Raw genomic sequence first — 15,667 nt, 5'->3', positions numbered from 1 at the left:
AGTTCTTATAGTTGTTCAGGATTGATTGCTCCTATATCCAAATCAACCATCAAAATGCCTTTTCTACCACGTGTTTTTGTGATATATACTGCTATACTGACCCCCTTACTGTACAGCAAGAAGAGTCAATAGCACTTGTTTGGTCACTATGGGACCATTACTAGTCTTGCCATCAGTCTCTGTTCTAGTTCCTAGGTTGTAGGAGCCAGGACTCCTCTCCTTCGTTTTCCTTATTGTCCATTGAATTGAGTGGAGGAAGACCAGGAACACAAAAAGGAAAGGGATGGGACCTACAACAGAGACTGGTGGCAAGACCAGGACAAGACCTTTAGTGGCCAAATGAGTGCTATTCACTGTTCTGGTACACTTGGAGGCTGTTCATCTAATTTTAGGATTTTCTCTCATGGACATATTCTGATTTTGTATGGACATTTAGTTATATGTTGTGCTGCACTGATTCTGTTAATCATTCTTATCAAGGCTTTTTTTGGATTATCCTTGTAGTGTTCAGCTGCCAACCATTTTATTTATTTTGATCATTTATCTGTGCTGAATATTTGTTGTTATTATGGTGGTGGGTGTGTCATGGTCTGGGGCTGCACGAGTGCTGTCGGCACTGGGGAGCTACAGATCATTGAGGGAACCATGAATGCCAACATGTACTGTGACATACTGGAGCAGAGCATGATCCCCTCCCTTCAAAGACTGGGCCGCAGGGCAGTATTCCAACATGATAATGACCCCAAACACACCTCCAAGACGACCCCTGCATTACTAAAGTCGATATAGTAGGAATATATGGGGGGGGTGTATAGTAGGAATATATGGGGGGTTTATGGTAGGAATATATGGGGGGGTGTATAGTAGGATTATATGGGGGGGTATAGTAGAAATATTTGGGAGGCGTACAGTAGGAATTTATGGGGGGGGGGGTGTATGGTTGGTGTGTGTGTGTGTGTGTGTGTGTGTATATATATATATATATATATATATATATATATATATATATATACACACATACATACATATATACACACACACACACACACACACACACACACACACGGGGTGTACTGTATAGTAGGTATATATATATATATATATATAGGGGTGTAAAGTAGTGTGTGTGTGTGTGTGTATATATATATATATATATATATATATATATATATATATATCTGGGAGGGGTGTAGTAGAGTTATATGGGGGGTGTATAGTAGGAATATATAGGGGGACTGTAAAGTAAGACTATATGGGGGGGTGCATAGTAGAAATATATGGGAGGTTTATAGTAGTTATATATGGGGGGTGTATAGTAGAAATATTTGGGAGGAGTATAGTGGGAATGTATGGGGGTGTCCCGCTGACAGATGAAAGAACCAAACCTGAAGGTATCGGTGCATTTGCACAAAGTACCGATACTCGTGCAAATGCTTAGTATTGGCATCGATACCGGTATCGGTGCAACCCCAAGTATAGTGCTTTAAGGACACCACCACTCGCTTCTATCCATTTCAGGGCTGGTTTTGCCCACTTTTATTTAAAAGAAAGTTCAGAACAAGTACAGAAGATTCCCTCGCAGGGCAGGGGTATTCAGTATTTCAGTCCTGCTATCAAAGTAAACGATTTTCAGCCCTCCTGGCCTCCACACCTCCTGTCTGCAGGCTGGAGTCGTCTCCAACTGGGAACCTAGAGCCTTGGTCTGGTGATTACTTAAAGCCCAGAACACAGCTGACTCATTAGTGAACTGGCTGTTTATTAGAACTGGATCCTGGCAAAGCCCTGCTACAGGTAAGAAGCAGATCAATGGATTCTGTTGCTTGGACCTGCTTCCTGTAGCTCAAAGGTGACCACGGCCGTTCCCTAATTTGGGATTTAAAGCAGAGTTCCACCCAAAAGTGGAACTTCCGCTTTAAGACCTCCTCCCCAGCTCCTGATGGTGAAACTGAGCTTTTGGGGAGGAGGGGTACCTCAATTTTGACAGGAACATGCAACCACTTCCGTTTGCCTTAGGCGATCGGCAGTGGAAGTTATCCTTCCCCCTCCCTCCTAAAGTCTTCTGGGACACAAGACAAGTTCTAGAAGACTTCGGGACCAATCACAGAGCACAGCGCCACTCGTGCATGCACAGCGGGCACCCGGTTGTGAAGCCGTAAGCTGTCACAGCCAAGTGCCCATAGTAGTGATTCCGGCACCGCAGAGAGGAAGAAAACTGCTGGGGTGAGTGCATCGCTGGATCGTGGGACAGGTAAGTGCATGTTTATTTTTTTAGAAAAGTAACGTTTATTGAGCATACAAAATACATAGGATGACAGTAACACATATGGGGTGCAACATGCACCAAATATACGGAGAAAACAGCTGTTAACAATAGCACAGGCTGGAAAAAAAAAGGGGGGGTTCTTTGTTTACAGGTTGAACAGTACATAAAAAACAAGGGGCAATGCGGTGGGTTCAGAAATGGGGGGGAAAGAGGACCTCAGAGGTTGGGAGTCAGAGGCCGAGCCACAGTGCAGCTTGCGCAAGGTAGTTCGTAGGGGGGGAGCATGAAGCCATTATCTTGGGTGCGAGGGTCCCACCTTCAACCACGGAGACAACGAGACTCGCCGGGCCGAACCTGAGTAGGTGTAAGGAGGTGTACTGACTACAGGCTACACTAGGCGGTACATGTATCTGAATCCCCCATCCATTTATCCCAAATCTTGACAAACTTACCCGGGCAGCCTCTATGCATATACAGCAGTTTTTTTTATAGGGGAGAGTGGCATTGACAGCCGCCCTCCATTGCCAGGCAGTGGGGGGTGCTGAACTCAACCAGGTGCGGGCTATCTGCAGTCTGGCGAGATATAGGGTCTCCTGTAGGAAAACAGTCAGAATCCTTGCCTCCTCAGATATGAGGAGAATCCCCAGCAAACACTGGCGGGGGCATAGCGTCAGTGGGGAGCCCATTTGGTCGTGGAGGAAGTCAACAACCTGCTTCCAGTAAACCTGCAGCTCAGGACAGGACCAAAGGAGATGGTAGAACGTGGCCTGGGGATCACCACATTTAGGACACGTTGGATCGTAGCCAGGTCTAAATTTGGACAATCGCCCAGGGGTTAGGTATGATCTATGCAGCATGTAAAGGTGTGTAAGCCTGTCAGAGAGTTTAGGGGAAACCAACTTAGGGGTGTCAAGTGCAGTTTCCCAGTCAGTGTCTTCGATAGCCCCCACGTCAGCCTCCCATCTAGCCTTAAGTCGGTAGGCACGGGCGGTCGCCCCAGGCGTGAGTAGGTTGTTGTAGAAAAAGGAAATCAGTTTCTTAGGGTCGTCACCTAACACGGCTGTTGCTATCGGAAGTGTCTCGAGCCTGGGGATAGGGGAGCCGAATTGGGAGCTAAGGGCATGACGGAGTTGAAGGTATCTAAAAAACATTCTATTAGGGAGGTTGAAGTCATCTTTGAGGGCCTGGAAGGGTCTGACAGTTCCATTGGTGATGACCTGGGACAGAAAGATAACGCCCCCGGCCAGCCACACAGAGCGGTCGGGGATCGTAGAGAGCTCGGGGAGTAGGGGATTATCCCAAAGGGGGGTGTGGGAGTGAAACCTGGGGGCCCCAGTAATGGACGCAGCCTGCTGCCAAAGCAAACAATGATGGGACAGCATGTCTTTCCCCGGGACGGAAGGTCCCCTGGAGCCACGCAAAAGGAGACGGAGTGGGTGTACGACCAGAGTGGAGTGAGAGGAGCATACCAAGATGGCATAGCGATCTCTGTCAATCTGATTGAAATAGTAGAAATGGGACAGTTGGGAGGCCAGGTAATAATAGTACAGGTCTGGTAGGGCGGTGCCGCCCAGGTGGGTAGGACATTTCAGAACACTCCATGAGAGCTTGTGTCGAGACGAACCCCAAACAAACGTGTTTAAGAGGGCCTCCAGGGATTTGAAGGTTCTGAGAGGGATGCGCAGGGGAGCGTGCCAAAACACATAGAGCAGCTTGGGGAGGAGGATCATTTTAACCAAGTTTACACGGCCCATCACCCCAAGGGGGAGACGGGACCAAGTCTGGGTTTTTTGTTTAAGCAGGGTGAATAAGGGTTCCACATTTAAAAGGGTGTAGTCAGTGAGTAATCGTGAACACTGCACTCCCAAATATTTCAACTGACTCGCCCTGACCAAGGGCAGTGCCGCCTGATCAACGGACGGGGCACCCAAGTCTAGGGGGAGGATCTGGGACTTAGACCAGTTAATTCGTAGTCCAGAGTATTCCCCAAACTGCTCTATCAGTCGCAGGGCCGCTTGCAAAGAGGAACCCGAGTCTTCAAGATATAATAACATATCGTCGGCGTATAAGCTGAGGGTTTCCGTCAAGGGGCCCGAGCGCAGGCCCTTAATCTGCGGATGAGCACGAATGGCAATGGCCAACGGCTCAACCGCAAGGGCATACAGGAGGGGGGATAATGGGCAACCCTGGCGAGTACCCCGAGACAGAGGAAAGGAATCCGAGATCCTGCCATTAACCTGGATCCGGGCAGTGGGAGCGCTATATAAAAGCTGAATCCACTTGATGAAGTTAGGGCCAAAGCCAAAATTAGTCAGGCATTCCCATAAATAACTCCATTCAACGGAGTCAAACGCCTTCGCGGCATCTAGATTCACCACTACCCGGGAGCCGGTATTATCATGAGTAGCCTGCAGATTCATAAAGAGTCTGCGGAGATTAAAGGCAGTGTTTTTGTTAGGCATGAACCCCGTTTGATCTGGATGTATTAGGCTGAGGACAACTTTGTTGAGCCGCAGGGCCAAAATTTTAGCCAGGATTTTTACGTCCAGCTGCAGGAGAGAAATTGGGCGGTACGACTCTGGGTAGCAGGGATCAAGTGCATGTTTATTACACTTTTTGTAGCTGCTGCCTTTTAATAAACACACAAATGCCTGGAATTCCGCTTTAAGGACAACTCTACACCATGTGATAAAAAGGTGCCCATCTCAGTCTGATATCTGCTGCCGATAGGGGAGACGGTAGGGTTGATGTGATGCAATCTCTGGGGATATAGTTAATCCCAGATAGAAAGTTCAACTATTTAGCAGAGATGATCAGTTTGGTTTATTGTAAGTACAAGAAACTTCATTTTCATAATCAAACTGTGAAATGCACCCCCATGTGATGTCACAAGGCACTCAGGAGGTCACTGTGGACCATCTGGCAATCTGAGATTCCATCTCCATCCTAAATCCTGGGCAGTCTGTGACTCCTGCTTCTCCTCCTGACCATACGCAAACATGCCAACTGTAAATTATCGATAAGATAGAACAAGTCCAGAGACGGGGAACAAAAATGGTGAAAGGTCTGGGGGATAAAACTCTCTCCTCTGCCCCACAGCTACATCCCTTGCCTATAGATTGAAAGATCTGTGGGCTGGTGACGTGGGGAGATGGAGGATGACAAATGGGAGGATGCACTAGACAAAAAAAATCTCGACTAGGCTCTCAGACCGCCTCACAAAATTATAGATTATACACAGATCCTATCTGACCCCCCCCTTCACCTGGCCAAATATAGACCTGACCATAACCCACTTTGCCCCAGATGTGGCAGTCCTTCTAGCATCTTCTTCCATCTCATATGGTTACATAGTTAGTGTGGTTGAATAAAGATACCAGTCCAACCTGAGTGAGTGTCTACAGTTGTCCCTATCCCTGTACATTGTACACTCACATTGGTCCCTACCATCAAGGAGCCCACAATCCAAGGTCCCCATTCATACACTAGGGCCAATTTTGGACAGAAGCCAATTAGCCTACCACCACGTCTTTTGGAGTGTGGGAGGAAACCATGCTGGCACAGGAAGAATATGCAAGCTCCAGGCAGGGTCTTGGTTGGGATTTGAACCAGTGACCCTTTTTACTGCTAGGTAGTGATGGCCGAACGGTTCGCCCGGCGGTCGTTTCGCGGCGAATTTCCGACTTTCGCCGTCCGCGGGTTCGAACGCCTTTTTCCGTCGTTCGCCCCGGCGGACTTACGTGTTTAATGTATACAAGAACTTTAACCTTTCGTGACACGTTTATCATGTGTTACAGGACAACCAATTGAGACATGACAGCTCATGGACACTTGGACATTCCCCCTAACCTATAAATACACCCGATCCGGTGGCCATTTTACATTCTTTCTTCTGTCACTGTAGGGAAAGGATCCTGTGTGGAGTAGGGACAGAGAAAACGCTAGCTATTTGGTACACAAAAGTTCTTTTCAGGACTGGTATAGGTGTTAGGTCAGCAGCCTGAGTTTCTTTTGTCAGTTTAGATAAAGGGACAGAGCGCTGTATGCTGCTATTTTAGGGACAGCTCAGCCAGATTAGTCTTTCTTCATCATCATCATCATCATCATCATTAGCTGTTACTATCAGGTCCACAAAAGAGCTGTTCCAGCTAATCGTTCCAGCCTACTCTTTTTTGCCAATTTGTATAGGGACAGGCAGGAAGCAGTGTGTCAGGCAGTGAGGATAATTTTAAAGACTTGCTGTTACTATTAGTTCCACAAAGGTTCTTTTCAGGACTGGTATCAGTGGTACGGTAATAGGCTTGTACACGTATAATATTCTTTCTTCCAAATATAGAAAGAATATTATACTTGACTGCTGCCCTTCTGCTGCAGTCTGCTAATCATTCACAACTCACTTGTTCCACAAAGCTCTTTATCAGGACTGGTAACTTGGTCTGTCTAGGGTGCTACGGTACATAGGCTTGGGTGCGGTACAGTCTGCTGTTCTGTAAGGACCGCTATCGGTCCACAATACATAGGGTTGCCGTGCACTACTGCTGACCGCTGCCCTATACTGCAGCAGTCCTTCATTGGTATAGGGACTGACGTACAGTCTGCTAATCACTAACACACAACCTGCTTGGTCCACAAAAGTTCTTATAAGGACTGGTAACTTGGTATAGGGTGCTACGGTACATAGGCCTGAGTGCGTTACAGTCTGCTGTTCTGTAAGGACCGCTATCGGTCCACAATACATAGGGTTGCCGTGCACTACTGCTGACCGCTGCCCTATACTGCAGCAGTCCTTCAGCGGTATAGGGACTGACGCACAGTCTGCTAAACACTAACACACAACCTGCTTGGTCCACAAAAGTTTTTATAAGGACTGGTAACTTGGTATAGGGTGCTACGGTACATAGGCCTGAGTGCAGTACAGTCTGCTGTTCTGTAAGGACCGCTATCGGTCCACAATACATAGGGTTGCCGTGCACTACTGCTGACCGCTGCCCTATACTGCAGCAGTCCTTCATTGGTATAGGGACTGACGTACAGTCTGCTAATCACTAACACACAACCTGCTTGGTCCACAAAAGTTCTTATAAGGACTGGTAACTTGGTATAGGGTGCTACGGTACATAGGCCTGAGTGCGTTACAGTCTGCTGTTCTGTAAGGACCGCTATCGGTCCACAATACATAGGGTTGCCGTGCACTACTGCTGACCGCTGCCCTATACTGCAGCAGTCCTTCATTGGTATAGGGACTGACGTACAGTCTGCTAATCACTAACACACAACCTGCTTGTTCCACAAAAGTTCTTATAAGGACTGGTAACTTGGTATAGGGTGCTACGGTACATAGGCCTGAGTGCGTTACAGTCTGCTGTTCTGTAAGGACCGCTATCGGTCCACAATACATAGGGTTGCCGTGCACTACTGCTGACCGCTGCCCTATACTGCAGCAGTCCTTCATTGGTATAGGGACTGACGTACAGTCTGCTAATCACTAACACACAACCTGCTTGGTCCACAAAAGTTCTTATAAGGACTGGTAACTTGGTATAGGGTGCTACGGTACATAGGCCTGAGTGCGTTACAGTCTGCTGTTCTGTAAGGACCGCTATCGGTCCACAATACATAGGGTTGCCGTGCACTACTGCTGACCGCTGCCCTATACTGCAGCAGTCCTTCAGCGGTATAGGGACTGACGCACAGTCTGCTAAACACTAACACACAACCTGCTTGGTCCACAAAAGTTTTTATAAGGACTGGTAACTTGGTATAGGGTGCTACGGTACATAGGCCTGAGTGCGTTACAGTCTGCTGTTCTGTAAGGACCGCTATCGGTCCACAATACATAGGGTTGCCGTGCACTACTGCTGACCGCTGCCCTATACTGCAGCAGTCCTTCATTGGTATAGGGACTGACGTACAGTCTGCTAATCACTAACACACAACCTGCTTGTTCCACAAAAGTTCTTATAAGGACTGGTAACTTGGTATAGGGTGCTACGGTACATAGGCCTGAGTGCGTTACAGTCTGCTGTTCTGTAAGGACCGCTATCGGTCCACAATACATAGGGTTGCCGTGCACTACTGCTGACCGCTGCCCTATACTGCAGCAGTCCTTCATTGGTATAGGGACTGACGTACAGTCTGCTAATCACTAACACACAACCTGCTTGTTCCACAAAAGTTCTTATAAGGACTGGTAACTTGGTATAGGGTGCTACGGTACATAGGCTTGAGTGCGGTACAGTCTGCTGTTCTGTAAGGACCGCTATCGGTCCACAATAGATAGGGTTGACGTGCACCACTGCTGACCGCTGCCCTATACTGCAGCAGTCCTTCAGCGGTATAGGGACTGACGTACAGTCTGCTAAACACTAATACACAACCTGCTTGGTCCACAAAAGTTCTTATAAGGACTGGTAACTTGGTATAGGGTGCTACGGTACATAGGCTTGAGTGCGGTACAGTCTGCTGTTCTGTAAGGACCGCTATCGGTCCACAATAGATAGGGTTGACGTGCACCACTGCTGACCGCTGCCCTATACTGCAGCAGTCCTTCAGCGGTATAGGGACTGACGCACAGTCTGCTAAACACTAACACACAACCTGCTTGGTCCACAAAAGTTTTTATAAGGACTGGTAACTTGGTATAGGGTGCTACGGTACATAGGCCTGAGTGCGTTACAGTCTGCTGTTCTGTAAGGACCGCTATCGGTCCACAATACATAGGGTTGCCGTGCACTACTGCTGACCGCTGCCCTATACTGCAGCAGTCCTTCATTGGTATAGGGACTGACGTACAGTCTGCTAATCACTAACACACAACCTGCTTGGTCCACAAAAGTTCTTATAAGGACTGGTAACTTGGTATAGGGTGCTACGGTACATAGGCCTGAGTGCGTTACAGTCTGCTGTTCTGTAAGGACCGCTATCGGTCCACAATACATAGGGTTGCCGTGCACTACTGCTGACCGCTGCCCTATACTGCAGCAGTCCTTCATTGGTATAGGGACTGACGTACAGTCTGCTAATCACTAACACACAACCTGCTTGGTCCACAAAAGTTCTTATAAGGACTGGTAACTTGGTATAGGGTGCTACGGTACATAGGCCTGAGTGCGTTACAGTCTGCTGTTCTGTAAGGACCGCTATCGGTCCACAATACATAGGGTTGCCGTGCACTACTGCTGACCGCTGCCCTATACTGCAGCAGTCCTTCAGCGGTATAGGGACTGACGCACAGTCTGCTAAACACTAACACACAACCTGCTTGGTCCACAAAAGTTTTTATAAGGACTGGTAACTTGGTATAGGGTGCTACGGTACATAGGCCTGAGTGCGTTACAGTCTGCTGTTCTGTAAGGACCGCTATCGGTCCACAATACATAGGGTTGCCGTGCACTACTGCTGACCGCTGCCCTATACTGCAGCAGTCCTTCATTGGTATAGGGACTGACGTACAGTCTGCTAATCACTAACACACAACCTGCTTGTTCCACAAAAGTTCTTATAAGGACTGGTAACTTGGTATAGGGTGCTACGGTACATAGGCCTGAGTGCGTTACAGTCTGCTGTTCTGTAAGGACCGCTATCGGTCCACAATACATAGGGTTGCCGTGCACTACTGCTGACCGCTGCCCTATACTGCAGCAGTCCTTCATTGGTATAGGGACTGACGTACAGTCTGCTAATCACTAACACACAACCTGCTTGTTCCACAAAAGTTCTTATAAGGACTGGTAACTTGGTATAGGGTGCTACGGTACATAGGCTTGAGTGCGGTACAGTCTGCTGTTCTGTAAGGACCGCTATCGGTCCACAATAGATAGGGTTGACGTGCACCACTGCTGACCGCTGCCCTATACTGCAGCAGTCCTTCAGCGGTATAGGGACTGACGTACAGTCTGCTAAACACTAATACACAACCTGCTTGGTCCACAAAAGTTCTTATAAGGACTGGTAACTTGGTATAGGGTGCTACGGTACATAGGCTTGAGTGCGGTACAGTCTGCTGTTCTGTAAGGACCGCTATCGGTCCACAATAGATAGGGTTGACGTGCACCACTGCTGACCGCTGCCCTATACTGCAGCAGTCCTTCAGCGGTATAGGGACTGACGCACAGTCTGCTAAACACTAACACACAACCTGCTTGGTCCACAAAAGTTTTTATAAGGACTGGTAACTTGGTATAGGGTGCTACGGTACATAGGCCTGAGTGCGTTACAGTCTGCTGTTCTGTAAGGACCGCTATCGGTCCACAATACATAGGGTTGCCGTGCACTACTGCTGACCGCTGCCCTATACTGCAGCAGTCCTTCATTGGTATAGGGACTGACGTACAGTCTGCTAATCACTAACACACAACCTGCTTGGTCCACAAAAGTTCTTATAAGGACTGGTAACTTGGTATAGGGTGCTACGGTACATAGGCCTGAGTGCGTTACAGTCTGCTGTTCTGTAAGGACCGCTATCGGTCCACAATACATAGGGTTGCCGTGCACTACTGCTGACCGCTGCCCTATACTGCAGCAGTCCTTCATTGGTATAGGGACTGACGTACAGTCTGCTAATCACTAACACACAACCTGCTTGGTCCACAAAAGTTCTTATAAGGACTGGTAACTTGGTATAGGGTGCTACGGTACATAGGCCTGAGTGCGTTACAGTCTGCTGTTCTGTAAGGACCGCTATCGGTCCACAATACATAGGGTTGCCGTGCACTACTGCTGACCGCTGCCCTATACTGCAGCAGTCCTTCAGCGGTATAGGGACTGACGCACAGTCTGCTAAACACTAACACACAACCTGCTTGGTCCACAAAAGTTCTTATAAGGACTGGTAACTTGGTATAGGGTGCTACGGTACATAGGCTTGAGTGCGGTACAGTCTGCTGTTCTGTAAGGACCGCTATCGGTCCACAATAGATAGGGTTGACGTGCACCACTGCTGACCGCTGCCCTATACTGCAGCAGTCCTTCAGCGGTATAGGGACTGACGTACAGTCTGCTAAACACTAATACACAACCTGCTTGGTCCACAAAAGTTCTTATAAGGACTGGTAACTTGGTATAGGGTGCTACGGTACATAGGCTTGAGTGCGGTACAGTCTGCTGTTCTGTAAGGACCGCTATAGGTCCACAATAGATAGGGTTGACGTGCACCACTGCTGACCGCTCACCTATACTGCAGCAGTCCTTCAGCGGTATAGGGACTAAGAGTTTTGTCACAGGGTCATTTAAAAAATGACATGCAGAGGAAGAGGCAGGCCCTTCCGCAGGGGTGGTAGGGGTAGGGCAGGAGCAACAGGCTTGAGCCAAAGTGGGAAGTTGCAGAAGGTGCGTTCAATTACTTTAAAGGATGCACCAGACTTGGTTGAGTGGCTCGCTCAGCCTTACTCTTCTGCACCCTCCTCATCCTCTCGATCTGCACCCTCTTCTTCACTCTCTGCTATGTGCACCCCCAAAGACACTACCACCAACAACACGACCACCACCACCACCACCACATACCTTCCGCTTGAGTCACTGGAATTATTTTCCGATCCATATCAAGAGGACATTTCTGATGCGCAGCCACTCTTGGTATTGGATCAGGAAGAGGAGGTAGCAACAAGCGCTACTCAGCAGTCTGACGCCAGTACCCAGATCAGCCCAAGGAGGAGGTTGGTCCCCGGTGTTGCTGCCTACTCTACTTATAGCGGTGGGGAAGGTGACGTTGATGATGACGTGTCTAGTGATGTCACGTGGGTGCCCACAAGAGAGGAAGAGGAGGGGAGTTCAGAGGGAGATATGGACCAGCAGATAGGGAGGAGAAGCAGCAATGACTTACATTGCACAGCAGGGACAAAGCAGACTGCAAATGTATCAGGAGCGAGTCATCGACCATGTACGGTCACATCTGGCGCTCCCAGGACACCGGCACATGGCTCCGCAGTGTGGGCTTTTTTTAACGTGTCCGCTGCTGACAATAGCGTTGCCATCTGCAATCTTTGCAGTCAACGCGTTAGTCGCGGTAAGCCCAATACTCACCTAGGGACGACCGCCTTAAGAAGGCACATGAGCAGCCATCACCGAGCCCAGTGGGAGCAACGGAACACACAAAGCCACACTGCAGGCTCTCACCGTCCAGCCTCGTCTTCTACTTCTCCTTCTCCTCTCTCCTCACAATTGTCCTCCACTCCACCTTCCATCACGCCAAGCTCACATTTTTCTGCAAAAAGGCAGGCTTCCGTGGGCCTAATGTTTGAGCGTAAAAAAATGATGACGCCGGATAACCCTCTTGCCCAACGGTTGGCGGCTGGCTTGTCAGAACTCATAGCCCGCCAACTACTGCCATATAAACTGGTGGACTCGGAGGCCTTTCGCAAATTTGTGGCCATTGGAACACCACAATGGAAGGTCCCAGGAAGGAAGTATTTCTCAGAGAAGGGCATCCCAGAGCTATATGGCCATGTTCAGCGGCAAGTGAATGTATCTCTGGCACACAGTGTCGGTGCCAAGATACATCTGACCACAGACACGTGGTCTAGCAAACACGGGCAGGGAAGGTATATCAGTTTTACTGCCCACTGGGTGAACCTTCTGACGGCCGTCAAGCATGTAACCCGTGGCACCCGTGTAGATTTGGTTTTACCGCCACGGATTGCATGCAGGCCTGACTCTTCTTCTCCTCCTCCTACTCCATCCTCCTCCCTCTCCTCCTCAGCTGCCTCCTCCTTTTCCGCTGCTAGCGTCTCTTCCACTGCACCGCCCAAGCTCCCCAGAACCTATTCCACATGCCAGGTGAGACGTTGCCATGCCGTGCTGCGTCTGTTGTGCCTGGAAGCAAAGAGCCACACTGGCCCGGCACTCCTTTCAGCTTTGCGTTCACAGGCAGATGAGTGGCTAACACCGCTCAATTTGACAGTTGGTAAAGTGGTGTGTGACAACGGTGCCAATCTGCTTAGCGCATTGAAACAGGGCAAAATCACGCACGTGCCGTGCATGGCACACGTCTTAAACTTGGTCGTGCAGCGATTCCTTGTCAAATACCCTGGGGTCCAGGACATCTTGCGGCAGGCAAGGAAAATCTCGGCCCATTTCAGAAGATCTTACACGGCCATGGCTCGCCTTGCTGACATTCAGCGGCGACACCATCTGCCGGTCAGACGTCTTATTTGCGATTGCCCGACGCGATGGAACTCAACCTTCTATATGCTTGATAGGCTGCTCCAGCAGAAACGTGCAGTTAACGTCTACCTGTATGAACTCTGCGAAAGAAACGGTTCTGGGGAGCTGGGTTTTTTTTCACCGCGCCAGTGGCTGCTCATGCGCGACACATGCAGACTTCTGCGGCCATTTGAGGAGATCACCAAACTGGTCAGTCGCAGCCATGGCGCCATCAGTGACATGGTACCTTATGCCTTCTTTCTGGAGCGTGCATTGCGTCGTGTCATTGATCAGGCTGTGGAGGAGCAGGAGCGGGAAGATGAGGAAGTCGCAATGCTGGATGAATTCCCAGGGGGGGCTACTCTATCTGAGACAAGTCAACAACAGGAGTCTGATGAGGAGTCAGAGGAGGATGGTGCCGGGGCGGATGAGCAGGAGCAAGAAGAGCATGCTTTAAACCTTTCTGGGATCCCTGTTGTGCGAGGATGGGGAGAGGAGAATGAAGAGGACGACATTATCCTGGATGATGAGCAGGAGCCAGGCCACCACACCGCTTCCACTTTAGTGCAAATGGGGGCCTTCATGCTCCAGTGTTTTAATAGGGACCCCCGTATAAAAAGCATGAGGGTCAAGGACCAGTACTGGGTGGCAACGTACTTAGACCCCCGGTACAAACACAAAATGGCGGAAATGTTACCGCCGTCGCAGAGGGCTGTCAGAATGCAGCACTTCCAGGCCTTGCTTCGAGAAATGCTGCATTCTGCTTTTGCGTGCGCTGGCAGAGGAGCAATTCCCACTCCCAGAGAAGGATTTGCGGGTACCAATCCAACAGCGCCTGCAAGAAGAGGCCGGTTTGAAGATGTGTTGGTGACTTCGGATATGAGGTCATTCTTTCAGCCGACCCATCGACAGGTGTCATCCGGATCCAGCATCAGGGAACGCCTAGACCGTCAGGTGTCCGACTACATTGGGTTAACGGCCGATGTGGACGCTCTGAGGAGTGATGAACCCCTAGACTACTGGGTGGGCAGGCTTGACCTCTGGCCAGAGCTTGCCCAATTTGCAATCGAACTGTTGGCTTGCCCCTCATCCAGTGTCCTGTCCGAAAGGACGTTCAGCGCAGCAGGGGGGATTGTGACCGATAAGCGTACTCGCCTAGCTCACCACAGTGTTAACTACCTCACATTTCTAAAAATGAATGAGGCATGGATCTCGGAGGAATTCAACACATGTGATCAGTAGACCATGTATATGTCTATAAACAATTTTTGGAATCAAGCACACAGACCTTCTTAATTCATTTGGCTCACTTCCCTGACCCAAAAAAGCACACCGTACTATATGCCCCTACCCTCCTCTTTGAAGAGGTTGAGCGGTGTCATATTTCTACTGGGGCTGCTTATTATGAGGGGTTCCCACCATCCCTGTGCTGTGCTGACTTCCTCCTGGGTGTTCTTATTATGAGGGGCTCCCACCATCCCTGTGCTGTGCTGACTTCCTCCTGGGGGTTCTTATTATGAGGGGATCACACCATCCCTGTGCTGTGCTGACTTCCTCCTGGGGCTGCTTACGGTGCTGCTGTCAGCGCTGTATGTCACGGAGCTGCTGTCAGCGCTGTATGTCACGGAGCTGCTGTCAGCGCTGTATGTCACGGAGCTGCTGTCAGCGCTGTATGTCACGGAGCTGCTGTCAGCGCTGTATGTCACGGAGCTGCTGTCAGCGCTGTATGTCACGGAGCTGCTGTCAGCGCTGTATGTCACGGAGCTGCTGTCAGCGCTGTATGTCACGGAGCTGCTGTCAGCGCTGTATGTCACGGAGCTGCTGTCAGCGCTGTATGTCACGGTGCTGCTGTCAGCGCTGTATGTCACGGAGCTGCTGTCAGCGCTGTATGTCACGGAGCTGCTGTCAGTGCTGTATGTCACGGAGCTGCTGTCAGCGCTGTATGTCACGGAGCTGCTGTCAGCGCTGTATGTCACGGAGCTGCTGTCAGCGCTGTATGTCACGGTGCTGCTGTCAGCGCTGTATGTCACGGAGCTGCTGTCAGCGCTGTATGTCACGGAGCTGCTGTCAGCGCTGTATGTCACGGAGCTGCTGTCAGCGCTGTATGTCACGGAGCTGCTGTCAGCGCTGTATGTCACGGAGCTGCTGTCAGCGCTGTATGTCACGGTGCTGATGTCAGTGCTCTGTATTACGGTGCTGCTGTCAGTGCTCTGTATCTCCTGCACCCTCTTGTTTGCCTACCCTGGTCCCTGACCTTCCCTCTCC

Source organism: Lithobates pipiens, unplaced genomic scaffold (genome assembly GCF_037356315.1).
Source record: "Lithobates pipiens isolate NorthernLeopardFrog02 unplaced genomic scaffold, aLitPip1_a1.2 Scaffold_10, whole genome shotgun sequence".
In the NCBI taxonomy this organism is placed as follows: Eukaryota; Metazoa; Chordata; class Amphibia; order Anura; family Ranidae; genus Lithobates; species Lithobates pipiens.
The sequence above is the reverse complement of the archived record's forward strand: the minus strand, read 5'-3'. Positions refer to the sequence as shown.